Source organism: Microtus pennsylvanicus, chromosome 19 (genome assembly GCF_037038515.1).
Source record: "Microtus pennsylvanicus isolate mMicPen1 chromosome 19, mMicPen1.hap1, whole genome shotgun sequence".
Lineage (NCBI taxonomy): Eukaryota > Metazoa > Chordata > Mammalia > Rodentia > Cricetidae > Microtus > Microtus pennsylvanicus.
In genome coordinates this window covers 2,014,105-2,022,112 of record NC_134597.1, presented here as the reverse complement: position 1 = coordinate 2,022,112, position 8,008 = coordinate 2,014,105, and positions in this window count along the sequence as shown.

The window sequence follows — 8,008 nt, the reverse complement described above, 5'->3', positions numbered from 1 at the left end:
AAAATATTTTTCTCTGATTGTCTATATCTTTTCTTCATCGCGTCTTAAACCTATGCACAGTTTCCAACACATTATAATCAGTTTAGACTTTTTTTTTCCATCTTAGTCTGTCTTCACTGAGCATGTTCTCTGATCATGTGATCTGTGTTCTCTGATCATGTGAGATGAATCTTAAGCTGTTAGGTCAGCAGACAGCCATGGCTCAGTTTAGCTCAATATGCTGGCAGGTTGCTATGGCCTGTAGGCAGTCTCTGTATGCCAAACCTATCCAAGTGAACTTGGTCACAAAACCTCACATTGGGTGTCATGTGTAGGCTGGTTTTTTTTTTTGGGGGGGGAACTACTGGTTCTCCAATAAACAAGACAGAAACTTAATATTAATTATAAATCCTTGGTCAGTAGCTTAGTCTTGCTAATAACTACCTCTTACAACTTAAATTAACCCATATTTCTTATCTACGTACTACCACATGGTTTGGTACTGCTCTTTAGCACAGCATGTTTCTCTTGCTTATCCCTGAGTCCCCTGGCAACTCTGCCCTTCTTCGCCCCATTGCTCTCTCCTTGTCTGCAAGTCCCACCTCACCTCTTCCCACCTAGCTATTGGCCATTTAGCTCTTTGTTAAACTAATGAGAGCAATACATCTTCATAGTGTTCAAAAAGATTATTCCATACCACCACCTTGTACTGTTTCCAGCATTTATTAGCATAACACACACACAAGGACATATACATTGCTCTCTAGCTAAGGGACATAGAAAAGTACATAACTTAATATAACAGTTCTGCATCAATTCAGATCTTAAAATTTATTACACGGAAATTCAAAGCAAGTAAGGCTATTTGTTACTTTGTTCTTTTAAAAGCAGGTTAATGTGCCACACTTTCTTTATCCATTCTTCCACTGAGGGGCATCTATTCTGTTTCCAGGTTCTGGCTATTACAAACAATGCTGCTATGAACATAGTTGAACAAATGCTTTTGTAGTATGATTGGGAATCTCTTGGGTATATTCCCAAGAGTGGTATTGCTGGATCCTGAGGTAGGTTGACTCCCAGTTTTCTGAGAAACTACCACACTGATTTCCAAATTGGTTGCACAAGTTTGCATTCCCACAAGCAATGGATGAGTGTTCTCCTTACTCCACATACTCTTCAGCATAAGCTATCATTGGTGTTTTTGATTTTAGCCATTCTGACAGGTGTAAGATGGTATCTCAAAGTTGTTTTGATTTACATTTTCCTGATAGCTAAGGAAGTTGAACATTTTCTTAAGTATCTTTTGGCCATTTGAAATTCTTATGTTGAGAATTCTTCAGTTCAGTACATTAGAGTACTACTCGGCAGTAAAAAAACAATGACATCTTGAATTTTGCATGCAAATGGATGGAAATAGAAAACACTATCCTGAGTGAGATAACCCAGACCCAAAAATAAGAATATGGTATGTACTCAGTCATTAGTGAATTCTAGCCATAAACAAAGGACATTGACCTCATGGTTTGTGATCCTAGAGAATCTAAGTATGAGGTAAACCCAAAGAAAAACATATAGGTCCTCCTAGAAATTGGAAGCAGACAAGATCGCCAGGCAAAAGTTGGGAGTATGAGATAGGGGTGTGATGAGGGGAAGGGGAGAGGCTTGGCTCTGGAAGGGTTCCCTGGAGTCCTCGGGGATGATCCCAGCTAGGACTCTGGGCAGTGGAGGAGAGGGTGCCTGAACTGGCCTTGTCCGTAGTCAGACTGATGACTATCTTGAATATCACCATAGAACCTTTGTCAGGCAACGGATGGAGATAGAGACAGAGACCCACACCGGAGCACTGGACTGAGCTCCCAAGGTCCAGTTGAAGAACGGAAGGAGAACGGAGGGAGACTATGAGCAAGAAAGTCAGGACCACGAGGAGTTGGTCCACTCACTGAGACAGTGTGCCTGAGCAAATGGGAGCTCACCAAATCCAGCTGGACTGGGACTGAAGGAGCATGGGCTCAAACTGGACCCTCTGAATGTGGCTGACAATTGGGGCTGACTGAGAAACCAATGACAATGGCCCTGGGATTTGTCTCTACTGCATGCACTGGCTTTTTGGGATCCTATTCTATTTGGATGAATACTTTCCTAATCCTGGATGGAGGCGGGAGGGCCTTGGATTTCCCAAGGGGCAGGCCTACTTCTCCTAGGCCTGTATCACAAAAAGGAACACATACAAAATGAACAAACAATCATAATTCCCTGTTTGGAGACAATGTCGCAGTCCCTCAGAAGAAATTAAGAAAATGGGTAAAGGAATTTTGGTAAATATATGCATTAGAAACATAAGACAGTAAGAGTAAAAACCTACAGAATATGTGGCAGCATAAAACAATATTACAAACATAATTTTCAGTGAATGAAATTATTGATGTGTGCATTTAGAATGTAGGAGGCTATTAACATAAATTTCATGAATCCCAAATCATCTCCTGATGCTATAACTTTGGAAAGACTGGGTTTTCTTCCAAGTAGGTGAGAGGAGGCAGAGAGGACTTTAGAGATGCTGATAATGCTCTAATATTTTTGTTAAGTCATATAGAATATTAAACCCATGAAAAGACATTAAGTAACACATTTTGTGTGCTCCTATAAGTAATTTACCAAAAAGAAAGGCAGAATTAAATTTCTTCTTTTGTCCAAATGTAATATATAAAAAACTATCAATACTTTGGCCTCACCCCAAGAAAACTATATTAGGAATGAAATGGACTCAGATCCTCTTGAGTACATAGCAGGGCAGAGCCAGAGGACATGTTGCATACTAATAGCATGTGGAGCTGGCTCACTATGAAATGACAGTCAAAATATGGTGAACTCAGACTGTAATCAGTCTTATTTTATTTGTAAGCTATTCCCAATCTGCTCTCCAACTGATGCCAAGTGATGTTCTGTTTGTATATGGTCCTTGTTAGGTCTCTTACCATGTTTGGGTGACTCCTGGTGGGCAAGAGAAGAGCAGAGCCAGCAGAGAGGGAAAGTTGGTATGGTTTTAGGACAGACGACCCGGCCAGTGGAGGCAGGTCTTTAAGAGACTTGACAGTAGAAGGCTGTTGCAGGCACTACTCCCAAGAGCAGGGGCAAGGGGTCTTGAGTCTGGAGGCAACCTGGCCTCAACATGGTGTGCGTTTTATGTACCAGACTAGGCTCCAGGACAAAACTGACAGTAAATTCTCATGCAGATGTCTTAGAAATATTATGATTCAATTGGAAGAACTATAATGGACTGATTATTCACAAATAAAATAAAATTAATTAAAGATATTTTCCCAATTCTTTATGTGAAGTAACTATTTGTCCTCAGGAAAGAGACAGTCTCTACTGAGACATGATCTGGAGACCAGTAATTCCTTCTTAGAAAATGAATGGAGGTTATAATTTCATGAGATTTTTTTTAAGAATGTGTGTGAGTGTGTGTGTGGGAGGGGGGAGATAATGTACACTGTAAAGATTTGTCACTCATGTTGGTTTCCTAAAACACTGATTGGTCAGTACCAGGCAGGAAGTACAGGCTGGGCAACCAGGCTAAAAGAATTCTGGGAAGTGGAAAGGCAGAGAAACAGTCACTAGACAAGCACAGAGGAAGCAAGATGAGAATTCCTCACTGTTAAAAGGTAACAAGTCACATGGCTAAACATAGATAAGAATTACGGGTTAATTTAAGTTGTAATAGATAGTTAACAACAAGCCTGAGCTAATGGGCCAAACAGTTTATAATTACAATAAGGCTCTGTTTGTTTCTTTGGAACTGAATGGTTGCTTTCCCAGTCAGGATAGAAACTTCTCTCTACATTTACCAATTAATTGGCATTAAGGAGGAATCATTTCCCAGAATGAATACTTAGTAAAGCACCTGAAGTACTGGAAGGAAGAATCACCTGGGAGTGGTTTACAGTAGCAGTCTTATTTCCTGTCATCACAACTCAGGTCTGCTACAGTCCCTATCTTGAAGACCACTTTTTATTGCATAAACTTACTAAATCATAAGAAATTCACCCATATATGTTTTATTAACCACATAACCCACTTATTCTACAAAGAAACTTGCTTGGTGAGTGCTTTGGGAAGAGTGTACCACATACAACGTGTTCTTTCTTTCTGTTCCCTTGGAATACCTTGTACATGAACTGCCGTATTTCCTCCCCTCTCAATGTCACTGTTCGCTGAAGGGCCCCACTTTACACAGTGTCTCTGTGCATCTGTGTGTGCCAACCTATTTTCTCTCTATCTACCTATCTCTATATAGCACATCTATCTCATCAATATTACTTCATTTAGTCCTTTCCTCTATCAATTATGGCTTTGCATGCTCATTTCTTTCCTCTGAAGAAAAAGGCAAGTTCATGGGTGTGCAACCTGTGCAGTTGGACTGTGCCTTTACACATGCTCCTAAACTTGTTTAGTGTTCTTAAGTCATTGTTCTGAAATTCTTAATAATTTTTGCCTTTGCATCATGTAAACAAAGTCTAATGGGACAGTTTATTGTGTTAATGAGCAAAAGGTCTATTTGCAGTAAGTGCTTTCATGGTTCTCTGTTAACATGCTTTGGATTCTTGCAGCTTTCGGACCCCATCATAGTTTGGTAAGATACACAAGGAATGCAAGATAAAGAGGGAAAGTTTGTGCCTGAGTCTGTACACTTACAGCCTCCATACTCACATGTTCTATTTGTAAACTTGTAATGAAAAAAGAAAATCACCAAGGATCTTAAAAGATAATTACCTAGAAACAGACAATGAAACAATACTTCTTTTTCCTTCAATTATTAAACTACAGTAAGCTGACGGTGGAACGTTAATAAAACGTGTGTCTATTAAGAAGTGCAATTAAGAACTTCATAATGGCGGTGGTGACATTATGCCTTTAAGTCCAGCACTTAGAAGGTAGAGGCAAGCGTATCTCTGTGAGTTCAATGCCAGCCTGGTCTATAGTGTGAATTCCAAGACAGTCAGTGCTGTTTCACAGAGAAAATATGTCTTGAAAAACAAACAAACGATGTACAATTTAGATGGGCTAGCAACGTAGTTCAGCATCCAAGGGTTCTTGCTGCAAATGACTTTTGTTGTTCCTCTCAGGACCGATGTTGTACAAGGAGAGCATCAACTCCCAAAAGTCATCCTTTGACATCCATACACATGGATAGGCAAACACAAACGAACACACACACACACACACAATTTTAAAGTATAATATATGTTAACTTGATGAACTGTTCCCAATATTTTGACAAGACTGAAATATATATTCATCTATAAGCCATAAAACACCAATTATACAATTGTATTGATTTCACATATTGTTTTGCTCATACTTGAAATTGTCATTGTATAATATAAAGAGTAAACTCATTAATAATTAACTTTCTTCATTAGAATGATGTCAAAATTACATAGATAATAAAATAGCATGATGTTGAGGGTTTGGGGTTAAGAAAAAGCATTATGCTTTAGTATCTTTAATCACAAACATTTATTTTGAACTGGGGGAATGCATTTTCATCTGTATTTTCTTCAAGAAAAGCATAAATTGCTGCAACTCTCCCATATGCTACACAGATTTTGATTATCTGGCATGGGAACTAAGAAAGCCTTGTTTTTTCTGAGCTGGATTTGAAATCTAAACATACTTCACTGCCAGAAAAATCTATTTTTGTGACCAAATAATGAAGTTACAAACTATCTTTTGTTTCATATTCTTTTGGTAAGGCAAAACAACTTGATTTTAGCTTACATTTTTATGTTCAAATGTAATATTTGAGATGCTGAATTTGTTACATAATTTGAAAAAATTATGTTTATGTAACAAGTTTTAAGATCTTTGTAAAATGTTATCCCTTGGTTTGGACTTGGAATGCAGATAGAAACAGAAATTTAAAGAGCACAGGAGAGCACAAAACAGGAAAAATTAAAAAATATATAATTTTGTGGAAAACCTCACAGATTTTTCTGCCTATGTTCTTGCTTTTACAATAAGAATACTTAATGTTACCTTGTCATTTTTAGTTAACAATATCCTGAGAACAGTCAAAAATTACATATTTTTTACAAGATTATCTCTGAAAATAAGGATGAAATCACTGATGCTATTCATCTCCAAATCAATAAAACGACTAGAAATTTTAACAAAATGAAGAAAAGTACAAAAAGAGGAAAAATAATTCTTTCTACTTTCTGTCAATTGTGACCACGATCAGTCATTATTATTCTGTATATTAAACCTACTTTCTGCCTCACATTTGGATGCCAAAAGGGGGTGGGGTGGGAGGAACAACTACCACAGTTTGTACGTGAAAAGGAAAGCCTATCATGTCTCTCATGGGCTTGTTTTTAAAACTACCCCGAGTTTTGTCATCATTTAAGGGTGTTGCTTCTAGAGAATAGTAGCATACTTTAGTTTTATTAAGGTTGTTTTAATGTTATTGAGTTAAGTTTATTTCCTCAGTTAAAATATCACATTGAATATTTTGGAGATCAGCCCTCTGTCCCCTGTGAGGTTGGTGAAGATCTTTTCCCATTCTGTTGGCTGCCCTTCTGTCTTTTGACTGTGTCCTTTGCTTTACGAAAGCTGCTCAGTTCCAGGAGGTCCCATTTATTAATTGTTTCTCTCAGTATCTGTGCTATAGGAATTATAATTAGGAAGTGATCTCCTGTGCCAATGCATTCAACTGTACTTCCCACTTCTATGAGGTTCAGTGTGGTTGGCTTTATGTTGCGGTCTTTGATCCACTGGGACTTGAGTTTTGTGCATGGTGAAAGATATGGATCTATTTTCATTCTTCTACATGTTGGTATCCAGAAATATACAAAGAATATATAAAAAAAAAACTCAAGAAATCAAAAAACTAATAATCCAATAAAAAAAATGGGGTACAGACCTAAACAGAAAACTCTCAACAGAGGAATTTAAAATGGCTGAAAGACACTTAAGGAAATGCTCAACATTCTTAGTCATCAGAGAAATGCAAATCAAAACAACTCTGAGATTCCATATTACACCTGTAAGAATTTCCAAGATCAAAACCCTGATGACAACTTACGCTAGAAAGATTGTGGGGAAAAGGGAATACTCCTCCATTACTGGTGGAAGTGCAAACTGGTACAACCCCTTTCAATATCAGTATAGCTATTTCTCAACCCCAAGACCCAGAAATACTACTTTTGAGTATATATCCAAAGGATGCCCAATCGTCCCACAAGGACAAGTGCTCAACTATGTTCATAGGAGCATTGTTTGCCAAAGCCAGATCCTGGAAACAACCTTAAAAGCCCCTCAAATGAAGAATGAATAAGGAAATTGTGGTACATTTACACAATGGAGTATACACAGCAGAAAAAAAAACGATGACATCTTGAAATTTACAGGCAAATGAATAGATCTAGAAAACTTCATATTGAGTGAGGTAACTCAGACCCAGAAAGACAAATATCATATGAACTCACTCATAACTTGCTTTTAGACATAAAGAAAAATCAGCCTACAATTCACAATCCCAGAGAATGTAGACAACAATGAGGACCCTAAGAGAGACATATATGGATCTAAACTACATGGGACATAGAAAAAGGCAAGATCTCCTGAGTTAACTGGGGACCATGGGAGAGAGTAGAAGGAGAGGAAGGAGGGAGAAAGGGGAGCAGAGAAAACTTTATAGCTCAATAAAAACAATAAAAAATAAATAACCAAAAATTGACATTGAAAACTGTTTTGGGTGTATTTTGCAGATACAGCCTAAAGTAGACACTTAAGCAATTCATTGTTTATGTTTGAAAATTGATTTATATGACCAGTGTTTCTAATGGGAAACCACTTTTCAAAGATTACACTTTCAGAAAGCTCCATTATAAATACTATACCACTGTTATACATTAGCAATAAAACTGTGACGTATCTGAACATGGATTGGGAACAACTCTCAGTTTTCAAAAACCATTATTCCTTTGCAATCCCATAATGATCCTTTGATATACACCACTGCCTT